Below are 23,621 nucleotides of genomic sequence, written 5' to 3' on the forward strand. Positions count from 1 at the left end.
TGCCATAACCGTACCTGACCTAATGAATATCTAGACATACAATATTCATATCATCTACTAACTGTTAAAAAAAAACTTGAACAAAACTTTGATTCCCAAAACCAAATGAGAAACTAAAATTCTAGACCAAACCTATTATATCCCTTTTCTTACAAATCTCGAGGACGAGATTATTTTTAAGGGGGGTAGGATTTGTAATACCCACTTTGTAAGAAAGATCTAAAAGAGAAATTATATCACTCTATCTCTATATGTACTACCAATGTGTAGCATTTCATGTGGACACATTACTTACACACATAAATAAGTAATAAAAGACACTCAATTAAATCATGCATCATGCTGGATTTTGTTTTGTGTGCATTTTGTGACAACATTAATAATTTGAAGAAGAAATATATTAAATTCCCAAAATAGAATTTAGAAGAAAAAAGGGGGTTTTTAGAATTTAGATAAGAGAAGAAAGAAATGAGAAAAATACTACATAAAATGAAATAAAAATAAGAATAAATATCTTTCAAACTGGTGATTTCAAAATTTCCATTTAGTCTAAGTACAAAATACACAACAGAATTTAGATTCAAATTTGAGATTCAAAAAAAAGGAAAAAAATAATCTGAAACCAGGACTCGGACCTAATTCCACCCTGAAGGCCCAAAACCTGTTCCTTCACCACATGCGCGCAAACCCTGCGTCTGACTTCGCTTTAATCGCTGACTGATTGGGCCCACTGGTTAGTTGGCTGTCGTGCCCTGGTCTTCTCACGCGCGCAGTGACTTCGTGGTGGGTCCCTGGCGCCAGAAGCTTCTTCCTCGCGGACTCGGCTGGCCGAACCAGACGCCGCGGATCCCGCACGTGGGCCCAGTCCGTCGCTTGCGCAGTGGCTGCCGAAGCCTTACCGGACTATGGAGCTAGACCTGAATTGTCGCTCAAGATCCATGCGTCGCCCCTCTTCCACTCCATAGCGAACGGCGCGGAGTTCACCGCCATTGTCGGGGTCATGGGCGATCACCTCTTCTCCTGAATCAAGGCCTTAGGGAATAAATTGGAACCCTTGCGCTCCCTGCCTCCCTACTGCTGCCCTCTTGCGCGGACTTGAGCACTCGAAACCAAACCACCGACGCCATAGTCGTGCATCCGAGAGGAATTCGAGAGCCGCCTGGACGCGTGGACAGAGTCGTCGCCGCATCAAACCAAGGTAAAAAGCCAAACCATCCGATTCACCTTGACCTCCTCTACGTGTAAACGCTAGGGGATCGAGAACTTAGCGTAAGGGCGAGTAGTTGGGGAGCTCCAGCCATGGCACTTCGCCGCGGTGAGCACGCCGTCGGGCTTGGAGGTGTTCGGGGAAGGAGGACGGTTTCTGACCGTCGATGCGCGATGTGCGGCTCAGATCGAATCTGACGTAGCGATTGGGCTGGGGCTCACCGTGGCCGTTGATCTCGACGTGGACGGTTACGATTAGACTCAACTCTTCCCCTTTGGTTATCCTGACCCGGACCGTTGGATCCATCTTGAGCGGACCGGATTAAATCGTTGATAAGCTATTCGGTTACAGTGGATCCGGGCCGTCAGATCCCGATCTAGCGGTTGGTGCTGCGTACCGATTGAAGGTTTTATCTGGTGCACCGGATCTCGATCCGACGGCCCAGGGCTAGCGATACCCCTTCGCGATGGCCTTTTCACTAAAGAGCCCCCGTCTTTAGTTTAAATAAACCCGCAGTCCACTTAGGGGAGTTCTGTGTCTGCGTAGAACTTATGGTTTAGCCCCTGTACTCTTCGCTATTTGATGCCCAATCCAGAGAATATTAAAAATCAGGAATTAATATCAGAAATTAGTTTTTAATGCATAAATAAATGTTAGAACTTGTTTAATTTGTAGAAAATGCGTATAAACTCCAAATTGGACCATTCCAGTTCCTAAATTTTCGTAATATCATTGTCTATCCATTTGTGCCTCTGTTTTGGCATGAATGGCACATTAAAATTCATCTAGTACTTGATCATGTATTAAATACACAATACATTAGAAAATCCATAACTTAAAATCTATAACTCCAAAATTAATAATTTCAGTTCCTATAATCTCATTTTAGTGTCTAGATTATTACTGTGTATTTTGTTTACATGGTTGGTGTAATGTTAATTCTTGCTATACTATATATGTATTGTGTTGATGCGAGTAGACGAGCAAACTACAGAGGATTGAGGTTCAGCTGGTAGAGACTGCTGAGCAGGAGCTCGTTGAAGGCAAGTCGTGCCCTTGATCACCTCTTTTACCCATTCATGTTCTTATTATTCATAATGATCTGCATAGGTTAATTTTGATGGGACCCAATAGGATACCCTAGATTTTGACTATCTTTATACCTTGTTTCACCACTGGTTTAACTACTAAATTTTTGGGTAGTACATGCTATTGCTTTATGTGGCTTTGGGTATAAAGATATTCATCACTCATTGTTATACTTATTATTATCTGTTTATTATTATTATTCATGATAAGATCATTATGTTAATGGGAACATGGAGAACCACCCGGGAAAACAGTGCTACCACAAGGGTATAATGGGACGCCCTTGGCTGATTAACTAGGAAAGCTAGTGGAGGGCTACCTTACCCGAAACGGGCAAGGGCAGTAGAGGAGTGGTCAGTGTAGGGAGGTCCTTGGTTGATTTTGCTGCGATGGCGGTCAGGCAAGAACCCTGCACTGGAGCTTCCTATAAACTGTAGCGGGTAGTCTGAAGCTAGTGGAACTTTGTAAAGGCCTCGTAGTGGTACCCTGCCTCGCTTCCTCGGTAGAGGTGTATGGAGTCTGATCAACTCCGTGGCAAATGGGTAACACGACTTGTGGGTAAAGATGCGCAACCTCTACAGAGTGTAAAACTGGTATACTAGCCGTGCTCACGGTCATGAGCGGCTCGGACACTCACATGATTAATTTATGGAACTTAAACTTAATCTGTCATTTCATTGCATTTGGGATTATTTTGTTATTACTTTTACTTATTATTTCTAAGGTTGGTATCTACTTACACTTAGTAACTGCTAATAAAATTTTGACCAACTTATAAAAGCAATGCTCAGCTTCAGCCCTTATTTCATTGATCAGCCTTACACTTCATGAACTCCCACCTTTGGTGAGTTCATGCCACATTATTCCCCACAACTTGTTGAGCTATGAACGTATGTGAGCTCACTCTTGCTGTCTCACACCCCCCCATAGGAGAAGAGCAGGTGGTTCAGGAGGAGCCATAGGGCGAGGAGTTTGATCTGATCTAGGTGGCGTTTCTCAGTTGACATTGGCACCGACGATCCTTAGTTCGTTTTATGTTTATTCTTTTATTTTGTATTAAGTCTTCCGCTATGTAATAAATACTCTGATGTTTTATGACATTTATCTCTATACACTCTGTTATTATATATGTTGTCTTCTTTGGCGCATGTATGAGATGCACCCGGCTTTGTTCCTTAAAGCCCGGGTGTGACAACCCCGGCGGCGGGGACGGGGCGGCTCCGCTCGGGGGAGGCATCCACTCTGGCTGCGAGTCACTGGAGAGAGGGCGAAGTAAACCCTCAGCAACAAGGGCATCCAGGTCATCCGCCGTGTTGGTGGAGAAGGGCCACGGGTCGCGCGGCAGAATAATGGTCACCCGGTCGGCCATCACCAAGCAGAAGAGGTGGCGGCGGAAAGGACTGGGTGAGCGGTTTCCTTTCTCTGGCTATTCCCTCGGGTTGCGAAAACCTAAGAGGGAGGCAAGTAGCAAGAGTAAAAAACCATCACCGGTCCCTCTCCCGAATATATAAAGACCCAGGCGAGACCCGTTCAACACCTCGCCCGAACCCGCCGCGAGATTCAAAAACTCAAAGCGAAACACACGTTCCTCGAACGGCTCGCTCACGCGCAACGGCTGCCCCGCGAACCACTCGTCCCGTCGTATTAACTCTGCGGCGGGACAGGCGGCACCTTTGGCAGGAGAAGCGGGCGACGCTTCGCCTTCGCCATAATGACCGCGTCAAAAAAGGTGCGCCACATCATTCGATTTTGTATCCTTTTCCTTTTCCTCTTTCTCTCTCTTACAACAGGGACCGGGAAAGGGGATACCCCGAAAGGGATCCTCCTCCGCGAAGGAAACGGGCCCCGAGCCCCCTACTGATCAGAGGTTCGATGGCTGGCCCCTCAGAGGAGCTCAACAGCCGCCTCAGAGTGCTCGGGCTCCGCGCCCACTACTGGTCAGAGGTTCGAAAGCCGGCCCCTCGGAAGGGTTCAATGGCCGCCTCAGGCCACTCGGGCTCCGTGCCCACTACTGATAAGGGGTTCGTAGGCTGGCCCCCGAAGGGTTCACAGCCGCCTCAGACGCAGAGCGAGGGATGACCTTGGGTACGTTCGATACATAACCAAGGCTCGGGCTACGCTCCCGAGGTACCCTAGGACATTTCCGAGACTGGCGGGAACGATCTTGTAACGGAATCCCATCAGAGGGAGGCATCGAGCCCTCGGACCCCGTCAAAAGGGGATCGGGTCCGGCAAATCACCTGCAGGTACTTTTGGAGCGCGCCTCCGGGCCTCTAGCCGACCCCTAACAAATGGGGCACGGGCGTCCACTCGGATTACCCGTTAGCAGCTCACTGGAGACACCATGTTCGGCGCCCTCCAAGGGCAACATGGCGCTTTTCCCCCCTCCTCCTTGCGGAAAGGCGACGCAGGGGCGTATGTAAAAAAATCGAGTCTATCCTTGACTGTCCTCTCGCTCTGTGCGGAGGCTCGGGGGCTGCTCTCGCAAACCCGGCTCCGGCCAAACCGTTGACAGCGTCAACATACCAGCCCGAGAACTTGGGACCCGACCGTGCACCCGGGCTATGGCCAGCTCGCATGAGGGAACAACCAGACCGGCCGAAGCATCACGAGATGCATTAAGACCTCGAAGGAGTCAAACCACTCCTCCGAGGCCTCGGTGGCTTCACCCGGCGGGTGCGCTCGCGCGCACCCACGGGCAAGGGCAGCCGACCCCGGAGGATTTATGTCTCGCCCGAGGACCCCCTCAAGCAACGGACACACCTTCGGCTCGCCCGAGGCCCAGTCTTCGCCAAGAAGCAACCTTGGCCAAATCGCCACAATGACCGACCGTATCGCAGGAGCATTTAATGCAAAGGTGGCCTGACACCTTATCCTGACGCGTGCCCTTCAGTCGACTGAGCCGAAGTGACCGCAGTCACTTCGCCGCTCCACTGACCAGTCTGACAAGAAGACAGCGTCGCCCGCGTTGCTCCGACTGCTGTGCCACTCGACAGAGTGAGGCTGACAGCGGCCAAGTCCGGCCTCAGGCGCCATAGAAAGCTCCGCCTCGCCCTACCTAGGGCTCGGACTCGGCCTCGGCCCCGGAAGACGACGAACTCCGCCTCGCCCGACCCAGGGCTCGGACTCGGCCTCGGCCCCGGAAGACGACGAACTCCGCCTCGCCCGACCCAGGGCTCGGACTCGGCCTCGGCCCCGGAAGACGACGAACTCCGCCTCGCCCGACCCAGGGCTCGGACTCGACCTCGGCCTCAGCCGACGGTCTCCGTCTCGCCCGACCCAAGGGCTCGGACTCGACCTCGACCTCAAAAGACAGACTCGACCTCGACCTCGGAGGAGCCTCCGCCTCGCCCTACCTAGGGCTCGGACCGACCACGTCACAGGAGGGGCCATCATTACCCTACCCCTAGCTAGCTCTGGCTATGGGGAACCAGACCGGCATCCCATCTGGCTCGCCCCCGGTAAAAACAAATAATGATGGCGCCCCGCGTGCTCCATGATGACGGCGGCTCTCAGCCCTCTTACGGAAGCAAGGAGACATCAGCAAGGACTCGACAGCCTCGACAGCTATCCTTCCGCAAGGATCCAACGCTCCTCCGACGGCCACGACATCACACGAACAGGGTGCCAAAACCTCTCCGGCTGCCACGACGGCATGTACTTAGGGCACTAGCTCTTCTCTGCTAGACACGTTAGCACACTGCTACTCCCCCATTGTACACCTGGACCCTCTCCTTACGCCTATAAAATGAAGGTCCAGGGCCCTCTTATAGAGGGTTGGCCGCGCGGGGAAGGACGGGACGGCGCGCGCGTAGGCCTCTCGCTCCCTCCCGCGCGGACGCTTGTAACCCCCTACTGCAAGCGCACCCGACCTGGGCGCGGGACAAACACGAAGACCGTGGGTTTCACCTTTTACGCCTGTCTCCCCCCTTCGCGCTCCGTCTCGTGCCGACCCATCTGGGCTGGGGCACGCGGCGACAATTTACTCGTCGGTCTAGGGACCCCCCGGGTTCGAAACGCCGACACTACTCTTCATCAAGTGGATGGAGCCATCTAACTGATCATCGTGTTAGAAGTATCTAGAACCTCTTCTCTTTAACAAAGGCAAGCCTCGGTGCATGCAACCCCTTCCTTGTGTTTTAAATTATTTTTACACACTTTAAGTCTAGTGAATGTGCATTAGGTTTATAGGAGTTGCTTGGAAACTGTCGGTACTCTAAATCAGGGGTACCCCTTACTACAGTATGAAGACGCGGTGCCCGTACGACGTTCCCTAGCCGCACGATGAACAACGCTCGACCCCACCACATGGGAAGCTCAAGGGGCACCATGTGGCAAGGAAAGATGATACATCCAGGATGTATCAGTTGAGCCGGACCTCCGCGAGGGAGCACCGGACCCCTGTACACACAACCCGGACCCCCGATTATGGCCCAGGACTCCCGAGTAAGCATGCCGGGTCCCTTGGATGGGGTCCAAATCCCTCCGAGTAAGGTCCGGGCCGCAACGAGGTCCCGGGACAGGGGAAACCCTGGCATGAGCAAGGGTCCGGTACTGACACGTGGCCGGGCCTTACTCTGCGCATGCGCTCCCCGCTTAGGTGGAGACCCGATGCGGCCACGTGGCTTGTTGCCCGTGACGTAAGCCAGCGGGCGGAGCCTGACGTAAGGCCCCTAGACCGCGCGGACTCTGCATTTATTACGGAAAGCACGCGCCTCCTGTCCACCCTACTGACAGGCGATGTGCCCCCTCAGCATTTATTTCGTCATGTCTACTCCGCTGGCAGGCGACGCCAGGGCCACCCTGCAGACGGTGCACCTGTCCAGTCCATTGTCGAAACAATGCGCCCGTGCTGCACGGTGCACTGTGCTCATCATCCCTTATACGAGAAGCTCCCCCCTGCACGCCAAGGCTATGCAGATCTCGGGTGTTAGGGCACAAGAAGATTGCCCCAGCAGCAAATATTAGTAGCTCCAAGTACTAATATTCGCTATGTTTCTGGGCCCACATGTCAGGGCTCAGTACCCTTGTACATGCCCCCTTTAGCTATAAAAGGGGAGGCATGCAATGTTACAACACAGACCCAACTTAGACTCTGAATTCTCAAGCTTCCACAGCAATCCAACACACAGTGGAGTAGGGTGTTACGCTCCGGCGGCCCGAACCACTCTAAATCCTCGCGTGTTCATGTGCTTGATGTTCGCTTAGCAGGACGCGGCCGGAGAATTCCCTCTCCGACATTTGGTGCGCCAGCTAGGGGGCTAGGCATTAGGTTTTTGCTTGTTTTCTCGCTCAGCATGATGGTGCAAATCGTGGAGCACCGCGCCGAGACTTCAACGGATTTCCTGGTGGAGGAAGAAGTTGTTTCTTCCACGCCACAAGTTCCCAATCACCCAATGTTGGGCACTGCTGCTGCGCACGCTGCACGGCAGCATACAACTGCACAGACATCCCGGACTCCGTCGAGGGTGGCTCCGGGAGCGTTGTCAGTAGCCAGGGAGTTGCTGCGACACCCTCCAAGCTCCACGGCCTCACCAGGGGCCATGAAGCAGTGGCGGGACAACGTCGACCGACTGCTCGGCATGACACATTCTACCTCGACCAGGTCAAGGCCACGGTCATCTCGGCCCCAGCATGAGGCGTTGACGTTTGTGCGCTCACCCTCGGTAAGGGGCGCATAGACCAATGACCTCCGGACCGAACTCAACCGCAGGCGCGCGGGAGAGGACGTCTGGGTCTCTTTAGAGAGGGCGCGCAAGCACCGCCAAAACATCAAGGGGCGCAACCTCAATCAAGACTTCGTTGCGGTAGCACCGCAAACCCCAATGGGCACCCGGTCCCAAGCGGGTGTCCCCTTGGCCGGCGTGGGCTGCGCCGCTCTCGCGGATCATCTCCGCGCGACGTCATGGCCACCCAAGTTCCGGCCGCACCTGCCGGAAAAATACGACGGAACATCAAACCCGTCGGAGTTCCTACAGGTGTACGTCACCGCCATCACGGCAGCAGGTGGAAACACCGCTGTGATGGCGACATATTTTCATGTCGCCTTGTCTGGACCTACCCGGACTTGGATCATGAACCTCGCCCTAGGGTCAATCTACTCCTGGGAAGTGCTCTGCGCGGTTCATTGCGAACTTTGCTAGTGCTTACCAGCAGCACGGTGTGGAGGCCCACCTCCATGCGGTAAGGCAGGAGCCCGGGGAGACTCTCTGGGCATTCATCTCCCGCTTCACCAAGGTGCGAGGTACTATACCTCGCATTTCCGATGCTTCCATCATCACGGCCTTCCGACAGGGAGTGCGTGATGAGAAAATGTTAGAGAAGTTGACCACGCATGACGTGGAGACTGTCCCCACACTCTTCGCTCTGGCCGACAAATGCGCCAGGGCCACGGAGGGCCATGCATGGCACTCGGCCCCACAAACTAGGGCTGCCCAGTCGGGTGGCTCGGGTGCCGTCCCCCGGGACAGTAAGAAGAAAAAGAAGGACCGCGACTACCAGAGGTCGCGGTCCACCGCTCTAGTCGTTGCAGTCGTGACCGGGAGTCGGGGCGACCGCAACAAACGCCCACGGCCGCAGAGGGGTAACAGCGGCTCATGCCCTGTGCACCCCAACGGTCACCACAACACCGCGGAGTGTCGCGAGATCATTGACCTCGCGAAACGCGTCAGCGAGCGGCACGAGCAGTCTTCCAAGGACGACTCCCCACCTCGTCGTCGACCTGGCAAAGAAAAGGTCGACGACGGCGAGGTGGACGCAGCTGAACGGGACCTCGGGTTTAGTCACCCGAGAGGGACCTGAAGGATGTCTTCGCAAGAGGCTCCTACTCCGGTGGGGACAACTAGATGGACCCCCAGAGGGACCCCGTGCTCCCGGTCTACGGGGCCGAAGCCTGCCTTCCCCCGGAAACCCTTCTGGACTCCCCACGGGTCCAGGCCTCTAACAAATCCATGCGGAAATGGCTACAGCACGAGGACGAGGACTCCCTCATCAAACGCAGATGGGAACCCATGGTCGGGACCTAGCCCTACGGTAAGTACCAAACCAAGAAGGGCTTCGCCACTCTCCCCCAGCTGGGAAGGACCCTTCAAGGTGGCGGGAATACGCCGACCCAGGGGTGACTATCTTGCTATGACTGAAAGAGTACCTCTTCCTCACCTCTGGAGCATCTCTGTAAGTTCTATCCATAGGAGCAAGTCTGAGGGGTCGAATTTGTTTCCCTTTTGTAACTAGATAACGCATACGTGTACGCCAACCCAGTGAGGTCCGCCCTCATAAGCCCGGCCTGTTGGTCCGCACCCATGCATGACAGGTTATAAAGAAAAGATTTACCCCCTCGGATGTGCCTCTACGATAGTTTATCCTACTGCACCATGGTCTTTCCTTGCAGTTTTTCAGATATTATTTTATCTAACCCACCCGAACAGTTCCCTTTCCATCAGACATAATGACATCCGAATTGAACAGCCAGGATTGCAGTTTAGGACCTCTCTGTGAAAGCAGGAGGGCCCGACAGCCTGGGAGCCGGCTCTAGAGAACGGGACCTCGTTCCATGGAGTGGTCCGGAGCCTGTGTGGCTGCTTAGCCTGGTTCCGTACCCGAAAGCCTGCACACTCCACCACTCCGTGACAGGTACCTAGTATTTGGAGCTATAAGTCCTATGGGTCCGACAACCTGGGGTCCAGAACTAGAGAATGGACATTTGTCTCCTGGGGTGGTCTGGAGCCCGTGTAGCCGCTCAGCCTGGTTCCGTACCATGGGTCTGCACGCTCCACCACTCTGCGACGAGTGTCCTAGTACCTAGAACCACCATCCAGGGGGTCCAGACGCACAACTTGGCCTCCCAGACTAGACCCTGCAGGTCCCGAGCATGTATCAAAGGATGACTAGTGCCAGATGACGGGTCCTGTGGGTGTACTAGTAATGCTCTCTAGCCGAAGCTGTGTGCAGGCCCAGGTCCCAGTCGAGGCTACCTCCTGGGGACCATCGCCAAACTCTTTCTTAGGTATGCTGGTCTGTAGCCTCGACAAATCGAGCCTACGTCCCAGGGAGGCCAGGTACCAAGGAGGAATTGGTTACACCACACGCAACAGGGACAAGTGGTACACAGATAAGTGCTAATACTGCTTGATAAATAGTACTCAAAAGTACCTTACAAAAAGCAAAAGTATTACATCCGCTTTCAAGCGAAGTCCTAGCTCCATCTCTACTCTGTAGGAATGGACTACTCACCAGCAGGGTCGTGTTGGTAGCTAGCTCCGAGCGGCTCGCCAGCGGAGGCGACTACCTCAACACCGACGACAGTGGCCACCTCTGCACCGACAGCAGCGGCCACCTCGGCACGTGCGAAGAGGTCCTCGCCCCCGTCCCCCTACGGGGGTGAGGACAAGACCATCCAAGAACGCGGCCGCCCCCTCCATGGCGTACGACGTCTTGTACGACCCCCGGGCGGTGTCAGAAGCAGTCCGTCCGGCGGCGCAGGGGACACCACGGATGCGGCAGACCTGCGCACGACGCGACCGTCGCCCGTACGGTGGACGGACAGCCGCGTCCTGCTTGGCGGCGGGAGGCATCATTGGAGGCGGCACCAAAACCATCAAAGCCAAAAAGATGGAGCCGCAGCACGGCTCGCTTCCCACCCCAAAGAATTGGGGGGCTCGTGGGATGGAGCCGTAGCTCAGCCCACTGTCCACCTTCACGAGGCTGGTGATCATCCTTCCCCTCGAATGCTAGAGGAAGAAGCGGGAAGGAGTGTCGCCTCCACGGACATCCCGTGGAGGTAGGCGACGATGGCCACCTGAAGGTTGAAGCAGGACACCACAGGTAGAGGCTAGGGGCCAAGCCCCTCCAACAGCTGCACGAAGACAGATGGGATCGGCAGAGCCAACCCGCTGGGGAGTTTGGAAACAAAGAACACGAACTCTTCGGCGGAAAGATCGCCGAGAAGAGAGACCCCAACACAAGTCCTCCCGGCAAATACCGGCGCATTCCATCCAAGCAGGCGGTATACCATTTCGAGCACTCACTCAGTCTAGGCGCACTCGGGATGGAGTCACAAGGCCATGGTAAACTATGGCGACACAAAGCAGGAACCTTGAAGGCAAAAGGGCATAGAGAGCTCGGAGGCGAAAGGACACCGCGAGTGGGAAAGAAGCAAGACATGACTGCTACTCGAGGGGTGAACCCCTTTTTAAAGGCAGATTTCCCCGCTCGCGCCCTGAAGCGTCACGGGCAAGGTCTCCCCCGATGCGCACTAGGGTTCCCATCCTATGACATGGGGGCTAGGCCTCACATGTCATACAAGCTGGCCCGAAGCGCGAAGAAGGCGAATCATCGCACAAGGAGCGTGCAACCGCCCTGCGGTTATACGCCCTTCCATCTTCGCCGCAACCAGCGGTCAAGAAGGCGAACCGCCGCACAAGGAGCGTGCAACCGCCCTGCGGTTATACGCCCTTTCATCTCCGTCGCAACTAGCGGTCAAGGAGGCGAATCTGCCGCACAAGAAGCGTGCAACCGCCCTGCGGTTGTGCGCCCCCTCGGCTTTGCTGCAACCAGTGGTCCAACCTCTGGCATGGGGACCCAGGCCCACATGTCATGCACCCGGCGCGCCGGTTTCTAGGTGCAGAAAAGTCGCACCGCTGCTCGCGCCAATACCGTGCCTCCTCGAGGTCGTCGCAGAAGACTGAGAAGATAAATTTTCAAAACCAATGCAGCGACTCGAGGCACCCCGCGCATGGCCCAACAAAGACATTAAGTGCCGAGGTCACGAGCCAGTCAGCCACGGGGATAGGCATGGCAGTCGGCGTGACCATGGGCAGACCGACAGTAATTGCATCAACGGGCGCGCAGGAGCAGCGAGCCAATCGCTAGTCAACTTTGGCCCCACCTGCAGGCTCGCATCCTCCCCTGAGGCGGGCCTGGGGGCCACTGTCGGTACCCTGAATCAGGGGTACCCCTTACTACAGTATGAAGATGCGGTGCCCGTACGGTGTTCCCTAGCCGCACGATGAACAGCGCTCGACCCCACCACATGGGCAGCTCAAGGGGCACCATGTGGCAAGGAAAGATGATACATCCAGGATGTATCAGTCGAGCTGGACCTCCGCGAGGGAGCACCGAACCCCTGTACGCACAACCCGGACCCCCGATTATGGCCCGGGATTCCCGAGTAAGCATGTCGGGTCCCTTGGATGGGGTCCAAATCCCTCCAAGTAAGGTCCGGGCCACAACAAGGTCCCGGGACAGGGGAAACCCTGGCATGAGCAAGGGTCCAATACTGACACGTGGTCAGGCCTTACTCTGCGCATGCGCTCCCCGCTCAGGCGGAGACCCGATGCGGCCACGTGGCTCGTTGCCCGTGACGTAAGCCAACGGGCGGAGCCTGACGTAAGGCCCCTCGACCGCATGGACTCTGCATTTATTGCGGAAAGGACGCGCCGCCTGTCCACCCTACTAACAGGCGATGTGCCCCCTCAGCATTTATTGCATCTTGTCCACTCTGCTGGCAGGCGGCGCCAGGGCCACCCTGCAGACAGTGCACTTGTCTAGTCCATTGTCGAAACAGTGCACCCGTGCTACACGGTGCACTGTATTCATCATCCCTTATACGAGAAGCTTCCCCTGCACGCCGAGGCTACGCAGATCTCGGGTGTCAGGGCACAAGAAGATTGCCCCATCAGTAAATATTAGTAGCTCCAAGTACTAATATTCGCTATGTTTCTGGGCCCACATGTCGGGGCTCAGTACCCTTGTACATGCCCCCTTTAGCTATAAAAGGGGAGGCATGCAATGTTACAACACAGACCCAACTTAGACTCTGAATTCTCAAGCTTCCACAGCAATCCAACACACAGTGGAGTAGGGTGTTACGCTCCGGCGGCCCGAACCACTCTAAATCCTCGCGTGTTCATGTGCTTGATGTTCGCTTAGCAGGACAGGCAAAACGCTTAAGCCCCTTCCTCATCTTAGGATTTAGGGCGGGTGCACTCCGCCACCCGGCCGAAGAATTCCCTCTCCGACAGAAACCCTTTGATGCATTGGCTACCTTGAAATCCATTCCTTTTATAGATACTTCTGGCAAAGTATCAAAATATAATTTACAAAAAAAATGCTTAGCCCTGCTTATAAGCAGATAGAGTTTGTTCTTTGCACTTATGCCTAGCTCAGGTTTATCCTGAGGAAGGATAACTTCTACCTGCAAGAATATTTTCATTGGGAGCATGATGGGATCTTACTGCAAAGTTCCCTATAATGCTCTTTTCATCCTAAGGAACACAAACACTCCAAGGATGGAAGTACTTAAATTGAGACTTGGGCTAGGAACAGGTGATGCTCCACCTAGGTTAATTAAGGATTGGATGCGTATGTAGGCCTGTATGATCAAGGACTATCTTAACTGGCCACATGCCCTGTATATGGGACAGGGTAAGCTTGAACCCGGCTATTCCATACGTGAAAAGACAACCGCACACTGGGCGTGGGAGATGGTGGGAGTAGCGTTGTCAGGGACCATAATTAGGGGTACCCCCAAGACTCCTAATCTCAGCTGGTAACCCCCCATCAGCACAAAGCTGTAAAGGCCTGATGGGTGCGATTAAGTCAAGGCTCGGTCCACTCAAGGGACACGATCTCGCCTCGCCCGAGGCCCAGCCTTCGCCAAGAAGCAACCTTGGCCAGATCGCCACACCGACCGACCGTATCGCAGGAGCATTTAATGCAAGGATGGCCTGACACCTTATCCTGACGCGCGCTCGTTAGTCGACAGAGCCGAAGTGACCGCAGTCACTTCGCCGCTCCACTGACCGACCTGACAAGAAGACAGCGCCGCCTGTATCGCTCCGACTGCTGTGCCGCTCGACAGAGTGAGGCTGACAGCAGCCAAGTCCAGCCTCGGGCGCCATAGGAAGCTCCGCCTCGCCCGACCCTAGGGCTCGGACTCGGGCTCGGCCCCGGAAGACGACGAACTCCGCCTCGCCCGACCCCAGGGCTCGGACTCGGGCTCGGCCCCGGAAGACGACGAAATCCGCCTCGCCCGACCCCAGGGCTCAGACTCGGGCTCGGCCCCGGAAGACGACGAACTCCGCCTCGCCCGACCCTAGGGCTCGGACTCGGGCTCGGCCCCGGAAGACGACGAACTCCGCCTCGCCCGACCCCAGGGCTCGGACTCGGCCTCGGTCCCAGACGACGGTCTCCGCCTCGCCCGACCTGGGGCTCGGACTCGACCTCGACCTCGGAGGAGCCACCGCCTCGCCCGACCCAGGGCTCGGACCGACCACGTCACAGGGGGGCCATCATTACCCTACCCCTAGCTAGCCCAGGCTACGGGGAACAAGACCGGCGTCCCATCTGGCTCGCCCCGGTAAACAAGTAATGATGGCGCCCCGCGTGCTCCATGATGACGACGACTCTCAGCCCCTTACGGAAGCAAGGAGACGTCAGCAAGGACTCGACAGCCCCGACAGCTGTCCTTCCGCAAGGCTCCAGCGCTCCTTCGACGGTCACGACATCTCATGAACAGGGTGCCAAAACCTCTCCGGCTGCCACGACGGCATGTACTTAGGGCGCTAGCTCCTCTCTGCTAGACACGTTAGCACACTGCTACACCTCCCATTGTACACCTGGACCCTCTCCTTACGCCTATAAAAGGAAGGTCCAGGGCTCTCTTACGAGAAGGTTGGCCGCGCGGGGAGGACGGGACGGCGCGTGCAGGCCTCTCGCTCCCTCCCACGCGGACGCTTGTAACCCCCTACTGCAAGCGCACCCGACCTGGGCGCGGGACAACACGAAGGTCGCGGGTTTCCCCTTTACGCCTGTCTCCCTCTGGTTTCCCCCCTTCGCACTCCGTCTCGCGCCGACCCATCTGGGCTGGGGCACGCGGCGACAATTTACTCGTCGGTCCAGGGACCCCCCGGGGTCGAAACGCCGACAGTTGGCGCGCCAGGTAGGGGCCTGCTGCGTGTTGACGAACAGCTTCCCGTCAAGCTCCAGATGGGTAGTCTCCAGCAACCTTTCCAGCCCGGGACGGTGCTCCGTTTCGGGAGTCTTGAGTTCATGTCCCTCGACGGCAGCTACGACATGATACTCCTTCCCCCGCCGCGCGACAGCGACAATGGCGGCCGACAACCCGCCTGCCGGCGGCGGAATCAACGACGTCTTCCCCACGTGGCAGAAGAGCAACATTCGGGTTTGTCCCGTCGCCTCCCCCGCCAACGGAGGAGGAGGCGGGGCAACCAAGGCCAAGCAGGAGGCGGCACCTCGTCGGCTGTCGAGCGAGTCGACGACGTCGGCGCCCCAACGGGGGACACGTCGGGCATCGACCTCGCGTCTGAGACGAAGACGAGCGACCTTTCCCCGCAACACGCCAACTCCAAGCGGACGGACGATGCCAGCACGCTCGCAAAGGACTTGCTGGGCGTCACCCTCGTACCCGGGACGACGGTGCAGTCTGCCCCTGACACGACTTCGTCACCGCCCGTCGACCAAGAGGTACCGACCGATTCCCATCTCGTGCCTTTTGGATTCAGCCTCGACCCACCAAGTGACTTCGCTTCGGTGGAAGCCTTCATAGAGGCATGTCCAAACCCTCCGGGGTACGGTATGCGGTCAACCTGGGACCGGCTGACATCCGTCTCGACCTACGGGCCCTCGGGTTCCGAGGAAGATGACGAGCCCGACTTTTGTTGGGATTTCTTCGGACTTGGTAACCCCAGTGCCATGCGGGACTTCATGACCGCATGCAACTACTGCCTTTCCGATTGTTTCGATGGTAGCCGCAGCTTCGGCGATGAGGACTGCGGCCCAAGTCGTGAATGTTTCCACGTCGATCTAGGGGGTCCCGGCGAAGGCAACCATCTTGGTATACTGGAAAACGGTGATCCCCTAGGCCTGCGCCTCGCGTTGACATCCTTTGGGAGCTAGCTGTGGTCCCAGTCCCTGCGGGGGGTCAGGACTCACAGCTCGAGCAAATCCACGAGATGCAGGCCAGGCTCGACGAGGGAGCAGGAACACTTGAGCCGTTCCGCCCGGACATCGGGCAGGAATGGGCAGGCCAACCTCCGGCCGGAGAAGCGCGTCATCTACCCCAGGGCATCCAGCACCGCATCGTCGACGATGTCAGGGCAAGGCCGCCACCGGCTTCCAGTGGGGTCGGCCAGAACCTGGCTGCAGCGGCAATACTTCTCCGCGCGATGCCAGAGCCATCAACCACCGAGGGGCGGCGTATCCAGGGAGAGCTCAAGAATCTCCTGGAGGATGCCGCGGTCCGACGGGCCAAAAGCTCTGCCTCCCGAAGGCAGGGGTACCCCTCGGAGCATCGCGCCGCGACTTCCCGATTCATGCGGGAGGCCTCGGTCCACACCGGGCGCACGCGCAACACAGCGCCCGCGGCCCCGGGTCGCCTCGGCAACGAGCACCATCACCGCAACCGTCGAGCCCACCTCGACGAGAAGGTGCGCCGAGGCTACCACCCCAGGCGTGGGGGACGCTACAACAGCGGGGAGGATCGGAGTCCCTCGCCCGAACCACCGGGTCCGCAGGCTTTCAGCCGGGCCATACGACGGGCGCCGTTCCCGACCCGGTTCCGAACCCCAACTACTATCACAAAGTACTCGGGGGAGACGAGGCTGGAACTGTGGCTCGCGGACTACCGGCTGGCCTACCACCTGGGTGGAACGGACGATGACAACCTCATCATCCGCAACCTCCCCCTGTTCCTCTCCGACACCGCTTGAGCCTGGCTGGAGCATTTGCCTCCGGGGCAGATCTCCAACTGGGACGACCTGGTCCAAGCCTTCGCCGGCAACTTCCAGGGCACGTACGTGCGCCCTAGGAACTCCGGGGATCTCCGAAGCTGCCGCCAGCAGTCGGAAGAGTCTCCCCGGGACTACATCCGGCGATTCTCGAAGCAGCGCACCGAGCTGCCCAACGTCACCGATTCGGATGTCATCGGCGCGTTCCTCGCCGGCACCACCTGCCGCGACCTGGTGAGCAAGCTGGGTCGCAAGACCCCCACCAGGGCGAGCGAGCTGATGGACATCGCCACCAAGTTCGCCTCTGGCCAGGAGGCGGTTGAGGCCATCTTCCGGAAGGACAAGCATCCCCAGGGCCGCCAGCCGGAAGATGTCCCCGAGGCATCCACTCAGCGCGGCACCAAGAAGAAGGGCAAGAAGAAGTTGCAAGCGAAACGCGACGCCGCCAACGCGGACCTTGTCGCCGCCGCTGAGTACAAGAACCCTCGAAAACCTCCCGGAGGCGCCAATCTCTTCGACAAGATGCTCAAGGAGCCGTGCCCCTATCATCAGGGGCCCGTCAAGCACACCCTTGAGGAGTGCGCCATGCTTCGACGCCACTTTCACAAGGCCGGGCCACCTGCGGAAGGTGGCAGGGCCCACAACAACAACAAGAGGGAGGATCACAAGGCAGAAGAGTTCCCCAAGGTCCACGACTGCTTCATGATCTACGATGGGCAAGTGGCGAACGCCTTGGCTCGGCACCGCAAGCAAGAGCGTCGGGAGGTCTGCTCGGTAAAGGTGGCGGCGCCAGTCTACCTAGACAGGTCCGACAAGCCCATCACCTTCGACCAGGGCGACCACCCCGACCGCGTGCCGAGCCCGAGGAAATACCCGCTCGTTGTTGACCCCGTCATCGACAACGTTAGGCTCACCAAGGTCCTCATGGACGGAGGCAGCAGCCTCAACATCATCTACGCCGAGACCCTCGGGCTCCTGCGGATCGATCTGTCCACGGTCCGGGCAGGCGCGACGCCTTTTCATGGGATCATTCCCGGGAAGCGCGTTCAGCCCCTCGGACAACTCGATCTGCCCGTCTGCTTCGGGACTCCCTCCAACTTCAGAAGGGAAACCCTCACGTTCGAGGTGGTCGGGTTCCGAGGAACCTACCACGCAGTGCTGGGAAGGCCATGCTACGCCAAGTTCATGGCCGTCCCCAACTACACCAACCTCAAGCTCAAGATGCCGGGCCCCAACGGGGTCATCACCGTCGGCCCCACGTACCGACACGCGTACGAATGCGACGTGGAGTGCGTGGAGTACGCCGAGGCCCTCGCCGAATCCGAGGCCCTCATCGCCGACCTGGAGAGCCTCTCCAAGGAGGCGCCAGACGTGAAGCGCCATGCCGACAACTTCGAGCCAGCGGAGACGGTTAAGTCCGTCCCTCTCGACCCCAGCAACGACGCCTCCAAGCAGATCCGGATCGGCTCCGAGCTCGACCCCAAATAGGAAGCAGTGCTCGTCGACTTTCTCCGTGCAAACATCAACGTTTTCGTGTGGAGTCCCTCGGACATGCCCGGCATACCGAGGGATGTCGCCGAGCACTCGCTGGATATCCGAGCCGGAGCCCGACCCGTGAAGCAGCCTCTGCGCCGATTCGACGAAGAAAAGCGCAGAGCCATAGGCGAGGAGATCCACAAGCTAATGGCGGCAGGGTTCATCAAAGAGGTATTCCATCCCGAATGGCTTGCCAACCCTGTGCTTGTGAGAAAGAAAGGAGGGAAATGGTGGATGTGTGTAGACTACACTGGTCTAAACAAAGCATGTCCGAAGGTTCCCTACCCTCTGCCTCGCATCGATCAAATCGTGGATTCCACTGCTGGGTGCGAAACCCTGTCTTTCCTCGATGCCTACTCAGGGTATCACCAAATCAGGATGAAAGAGTCCGACCAGCTCGTGACTTCTTTCATCACGCCTTTCGGCATGTACTGCTACATTACCATACCGTTTGGTTTGAGGAATGCGGGTGCGACATACCAAAGGTGCATGAACCACGTGTTCGGCGAACACATTGGTCGAACGATCGAGGCTTACGTCGATGACATCGTAGTCAAGACGAGGAAAGCCTCCGACCTCCTTTCCGACCTTGAAGCGACATTTCGGTGTCTCAAGGCGAAAGGCGTAAAACTCAATCCTGAGAAGTGCGTCTTTGGAGTCCCCCGAGGCATGCTCTTGGGGTTCATCGTCTCCGAGCGGGGCATCGAGGCCAACCCGGAGAAAATCGTGGCCATCACCAACATGGGGCCCATCAAGGACTTGAAAGGCGTACAGAGGGTTATGGGATGCCTTGCGACTCTGAGCCGTTTCATCTCGCGCCTCGGCGAAAGAGGTCTACCCCTGTACCGCCTCTTAAGAAAGGCCGAGTGCTTCACTTGGACCCCTGAGGCCGAGGAAGCCCTCGGAAACCTGAAGGCGCTCCTCACGAACGCGCCCATCTTGGTGCCCCCCACTGCCAGAGAAGCCCTCTTGATCTACGTCGCCGCTACCACTCAGGTGGTCAGCGCCGCGATCGTGGTTGAGAGACGAGAAGAGGGTCATGCATTGCCCGTTCAGAGGCCGGTCTACTTCATCAGTGAGGTACTGTTCGAGACCAAGATCCGCTACCCACAAATTCAGAAGCTGCTGTACGCGGTGATCCTGACGCGGCGGAAGTTGCGAGACTACTTCGAGTCTCATCCGGTGACTGTGGTGTCATCCTTCCCCCTGGGGGAGATCATCCAGTGCCGAGAGGCCTCGGGTAGGATTGCAAAGTGGGCGGTGGAAATCATGGGCGAGACAATCTCGTTCGCCCCTCGGAAGGCCATCAAGTCCCAAGTCTTGGCGGACTTTATGGCTGAATGGGTCGACACCCAGCTCCCAACAGCTCCGATCCAACCGGAACTCTAGACCATGTTTTTCGACGGGTCGCTGATGAAGACAGGGGCAGGCACGGGCCTGCTCTTCATCTCGCCCCTCGGGAAGCACCTACGCTACGTGCTGCGCCTCCATTTCCCGGCGTCCAACAATGTGGCCGAGTACGAGGCTCTGGTCAACGGGTTGCACATCGCCATCGAGCTAGGGGTCCGACGCCTCGACGCTCGCGGTGACTCGCAGCTCGTCATTGACCAAGTCATGAAGAACTCCCACTGCCGCGACCCGAAGATGGAAGCCTACTGCGATGAGGTTCGGCGCCTGGAGGACAAGTTCTACGGGCTCGAGCTCAACCACATCGCCCGACGATACAACGAGACTGCGGACGAGATGGCTAAGATAGCCTCGGGGCGGACAACGGTTCCCCCGGACGTCTTCTCCTGAGACCTACATCAACCCTCCGTCAAGACCGACGACACGCCCGAGCCCGAGAAGGCCTCGGCCCAGCCCGAGGCACCCTCGGCTCAGCCCGAGGCGCCCTCGACCCCCGAGGGTGAGGCACTGCGCGTCGAGGGAGAGCGGAGCGGGGTCACGCCTAATCGAAACTGGCAGACCCCGTACCTGCAATATCTCCACCGAGGAGAGCTACCCCTCGACCGAGCCGAGGCTCGGTGACTGGCGCGGCGCGCCAAGTCGTTCGTCTTGCTGGGGGACGGGAAGGAGCTCTACCACCGCAGCCCCTCAGGCATCCTCCAGCGATGCATATCCATCGCCGAAGGCCAGGAGCTCTTACAAGAAATACACTTGGGGGCTTGCGGTCATCACGCAGCGCCCTGAGCCCTTGTTGGAAATGCCTTCCAACAAGGTTTCTACTGGCCGACCGCGGTGGCCGACGCCACTAGAATTGTCCGCACCTGCCAAGGGTGTCAATTCTACGCAAGGCAGACCCACCTGCCCGCTCAGGCTCTGCAGACAATACCCATCACCTGACCGTTTGCTGTGTGGGGCCTGGACCTCGTCGGTCCCTTGCAGAAGGCACCCGGGGGCTACACGCACCTGCTGGTCGCCATCGACAAATTCTCCAAGTGGATCGAGGTCCGACCCCTAAACAACATCAGGTCCGAACAGACGGTGGCATTCTTCACCAACATCATCCATCGCTTTGGGGTCCCGAACTCCATCATCACCGACAACGGCACCCAGTTCACCGGCAAAAAGTTCCTGGACTTCTGCGAGGATCACCACATCCGGGTGGACTGGGCCGCCGTGGCTCACCCCATGACGAATGGGCAAGTAGAGCGTGCCAACGACATGATTCTGCAAGGACTCAAGCCACGGATCTACAACGACCTCAACAAGTTCGGCAAGCGATGGATGAAGGAGTTCCCCTCGGTGGTCTGGAGTCTGAGGACGACGCCGAGCCGAGCCACGGGCTTCACACCGTTCTTTCTAGTCTATGGGGCCGAGGCCATCTTGCCCACAGACTTAGAATACGGTTCCCCGAGGGCGAGGGCCTACGACGACCAAAGCAATCGAACAAACCGAGAAGACTCACTGGACCAGCTGGAAGAGGCTCGGGACATGGCCTTACTACACTCGGCGCGGTATCAGCAGTCCCTGCGACGCTACCACGCCCGAGGGGTTCGGTCCTGAGACCTCCAGGTGGGCGACTTGGTGCTTCAGCTACGACAAGACGCCCGAGGGAGGCACAAGCTCACGCCTCCCTGGGAAGGGTCGTTCGTCATCGCCAAGGTTCTGAAGCCCGGGACATACAAGCTGGCCAACAGTCAAGGCGAGGTCTACAGCAATGCTTGGAACATACGACAACTACGTCGCTTCTACCCTTAAGATGCTTTCAAGTTGTTCATACACCTTGTTCACATACGAAGTCTAACCATCAAGGAAGGGTCAGCCTTGCCTCGGCAAAGCCCGACCCTCCCTCGGGGGCTAGAAGGGGGAACCCCCTCTCGTCAAAATTTTCCTCAAAAAAAGTCTTCCATCAAAAAGGCTTTCGCGTCTCTCGGCTATATCAGTAACAGGACCCCAAGAAACGAATAAGGGCGCATGTAAGTGGCAAGGCCGACCGAGCCGAGGGACTCCTACGCCTCTGGGATACAGATACCTCACTCGTCGCCTACCACGAAAAATGACTCTTACTTGGGCAAGCTATCCTGCTACTGACGAACGGGTCCGGATACGCAAAATGGAAGGAAAAGAAGCACAACCTTATATTATGATAATAAAGTGTTTGGGCCTCGGCGGCCGCAAAAGACACATATGCATTCAAAGAAAACTGCTCCGGCAGAGTCAGGCGTCGCCCGGAGAAGGAGCCGCGCCCTCGGCTTCGTCCCCACCCTCGGCAAGATCCGCCCCGACCTCGGACGACGGCGCAAGCGGGAGGATCTCTTCCTCGAAGGTGGTTGCCAGCACTGCGCTTGGGCCCGCGGCGGTCGCGTCGAGCCTCTGGACTTCGGCCAGGGCGGCTTCATCTTCGTCGGGGAGGTAATACCCCTCGCCGACTCGCTCTAGATCCACGTCATAGTGGGAAGCGAGCACGGCGAAGGCCCGCCTGACGCCATGATGCAGCGCCTCGTGGAGTCTGCCACGCGCATGGTCACCCAAGGCTTGCAGGCGACTTTGAGGGGAGCTTCCCGAGGGGATGTCGTCGAAGCCAAAGACCCGGCAGAAGGCCGAGATGGCCTCAGACATGGCCGCGTGGTCGGCCTCCCTCTGCTCGGCCGCCTGAGCAAGCGCCTTGGTGGACTTATCAAGGGCAGACTCGAGCTCTGCGAACAGCCAACGCGGAAGACCTCAAACACGAGTTGAGGAACCGAGCTGAAACAAAATCTTAAAACAGCCAAGACATACCTTCGGCTCGGGCACGCTGCTCCGAGGATGCGGCTTGGGCCACGGCCAGGTCTGCTGCAAGGGCTCCGGCCCGAGCAGACGCCTCGGCTAACTGGACTCCAAGAGCCTCAGCCCGGCTTTCGGCCTCGGCGGCCTGGCCCCGAGATTGGTCCCGCTCGCCGGTGACCTGGTCAAGCTCCGACTGCCGCCGCTGTGCCTCTGCGCGTGCCGCTGCTGCCTCTGCTCCCAGATCGACACAGAGCAACCGAAGGTCGCCACCTCGGCGCTCTGTTGGGAGAGGCGCGCGGTAGCCCTGGCAAGCGTGGTCCTCAGGGACCGCAGCGAACCCCAGACATTGACCTCGCGGCGGATGAACGATGACTTGGCGGCGCTCAGATCTGTCAGATCCTGAGGGAAGGAAGCGGGGCGTCACAAAGAATGCCTTAATCACGAGAAAGGTATGCCTGAAATCATTACCTGGAGGATCTTGGGAACGTCCCTGCAAAGGACCTCCAAGGTCGACCGGAGCGACCCCACCGTTGCCTCGGCACACTCACGAAGCCCGTCCCAAGACTGCTCCTCCCGCTCATCGTCAAGAACGAAGAGGGGATCCAAGGCCCCACGGGTCCGGAACCGAAGCAACTGGCGCCGCCCCTCAGAACTGCACCATGCGGGGACAAGGCTGCCGCTCGACGGGATGGGTCGCGGTCCCGCGCCCCCGTCCTCCGAGGCACCAAGTAGCGACGCCTCGGCCATCTCAGCATCGGCGGCGACGGGTGGCTCCACGGCCAGAACGGCAACGGCCTCGGCAGCAGCCGATGCCAGCGCCGACAGCATGTCTG

This window comes from Zea mays, chromosome 5 (assembly GCF_902167145.1).
Source record: "Zea mays cultivar B73 chromosome 5, Zm-B73-REFERENCE-NAM-5.0, whole genome shotgun sequence".
In the NCBI taxonomy this organism is placed as follows: Eukaryota; Viridiplantae; Streptophyta; class Magnoliopsida; order Poales; family Poaceae; genus Zea; species Zea mays.